Raw genomic sequence first — 2,500 nt, 5'->3', positions numbered from 1 at the left:
GCGTCTCGCCCAGCAGCTCACCTTCTCTCACCGTCTCTCACCGTCTTTTTGCTCAACCTATTTCAGGCTTAATGGCTTGATCATTTCAATCAGCGTTATAAATCCGGTATTTACTAATGAGCCAAACATAACAGCAGCTCGGCTGATTATTTCAGTCATTTAAAACAAACAGTAATCGGGCCGAGTATCTCTGTCCATATGCTGCTCCCATCACCGCCCTGCGAGGACCCACCCCGACCGGCGCCTGCTCCCGGATGGCCGGGTGAGCCCCACAGTGTGCCCTCTCTCAGCACGTCAAAGCACAGTGTGTGGTTGGGTGGTTTGAATTAAAAAAAAAAAAACCAGACCCCTGAATCCACACTAAAATTAGGAAGCCCTGCACCGTCAAATATGATTAGAGCAGATCTACTTCCTTTGCCGCCCGGGGTAAGACCGTATCTGCACAGGGGGCGAAGCTGTGACCAGGGTGTAATGAAGTATTTTCTTTCCCTGTAAAGGTCCCTCTAGCCTTCTAACCCCTCCCCTTCACCCCTACCCCCCCCCCCCCCCCCCCCCCACACCCCATATCCCATCTTGCATTTACTGCTTCCTAAAGGATTTCATGGGAATTAAAGGAGAAAGGTGTGCTTCATATGTAAACTAGGCCAGACCCAGTGATGTGAGAGATGGCTCGTTTGGACTCCCTCGCTCTCTCCGTCAGTTCATCCATCACTCTCCCTCTCGCTCTCTGTCTCTCTCTCTCTCTCTCTCTCCATCTCTCTTCCCTGCCGCTGTCGTCTCTTGAGGTGGGTGGTGGTGGGGCTGGTGGTGGTGGTGGTGGAGAAGGCTTTGATCACTGGCAGAAGGTCGCTATGGTTCGATTTCAATGGCGCTCCGCTGGGAGGCTGGCTCTGCAATTATAACCCATGGGAGAAAAGAAGGCAGAGGGGGATGTTAATTTCTTGGGATCTATGCTTCCCCCCCCCCCGCTACATCTCACTTTCAGAACTGCCAACTGTGATCAAGTTTTGAACATTGGGTGGAGAATGAGTACTTAGCGTTATTGCAACAAACGTAATAACTGTGTACGCGATGGAGCTGTCTAAAATCAATTAATTTACGATGTTATGCTGTAGCATAACCCCGGCTTGCCGAAAATCTAACACGACGGGCGATAAAGCTAATGTGCTTGTGTGTCTCTGCAAGCACTTACGACGCACAGATCAATATCAAATATTCAGACAACAGAAAGATGGCCCATACCTGTTTGGGTCACTTCGGAATATGCTGTCACGGTCTTTCACAAAGGGGAATCAATAATGATCATTTATCATATTTGACTGTTATATTGTTATATATAATAAAACGTTTACATCATATAGATATATATAATTTACTACGATAAAATATTGTATATATCAGCTTAACTTAAAGCTTCTGAATATTGACTGAATGTGAATACTTCACTGGACGCTCTACATATAATTGTAGATTGTTGATCATCAATATTGATATTTTCCCAAGATGCAATCCAGCACTGCAATGGATGCTCTGGTATCCAAGTCACTACGGAGGAAAATCAAAGGCATATCTTTTTTTCAGTCATAGCAGAATAGCTGCAAGAAAAATCGAATTATGCAGAATGAATCTAGAACGACGAGGATTACTGGTGGATAGATGCACACCAGCTCCACATCTGACTGCTATAAGCTATCCCATTTCAATTATTCCTAACTAAGATTGTTTCAGGATAACTAAGACTATCTCTCTCGTTGTATATGGGCTACCTCTCTACGAAATTATGCATGCTTTCTTGCAAAAAAGATTTGACACAGTCAAGGCGAGCAATAAAATCTCCCTTTTTAAAAGTCAGACCGCACAGTGAGAGAGCGTGGCCCTCAGGGACCTAACTTCCATAACCCGCTTTTCAAAGGAAATTCCATAGATTAGATTTATTCAATGAAAAAGGTGCCTTAAACAATGTCTGGCTCTGGAGATAGAGGGGGGTTAAGCACATCTTTCTCCTGCCACCATACATTAAAAATGAGATTTGGGATTTGTTATACTATCAACCAGAGCGGTGCTGCTGGTTGTTTAAATGTGGCAGAGAAGTAAAAGGCTAATTGGACTAATTAGTTCCAAAATACAGCCTGATCCAGCTCTCCTTCTGAACCACAGCTGTTTACACTCGCTCTCTCTCAGCAGACAAAAGAGGGCGAGAGGGAGGGGCGGGAGAGAGAGAGGATAGTGAGTGAGCAGGAAAGGGAGAGAAAGGGGGAGAGGAGAGATAGAGAGAGAGGGATAGAGAGGTAAAGGGAGGGATGAAGGGAGATACAGCAAGAGAGTGAAAGCAGGGGGACGAGAGAGAGAGAGAGAGAGAGAGAGAGAGAGAGAGAGAGAGAGAGAGAGAGAGAGAGAGAGAGAGAGAGAGAGAGAGAGAGAGAGAGAGAGAGAGAGAGAGAGAGAGAGAGAGAGAGAGAGAGAGAGAGAGAGAGAGAGAGAGAGAGGAGAGAGAGAGAGA

The sequence above is a fragment of the Micromesistius poutassou genome, assembly GCF_964030765.1.
Source record: "Micromesistius poutassou genome assembly, chromosome: 8".
Classification (NCBI taxonomy): domain Eukaryota; kingdom Metazoa; phylum Chordata; class Actinopteri; order Gadiformes; family Gadidae; genus Micromesistius; species Micromesistius poutassou.
The sequence above is the reverse complement of the archived record's forward strand: the minus strand, read 5'-3'. Positions refer to the sequence as shown.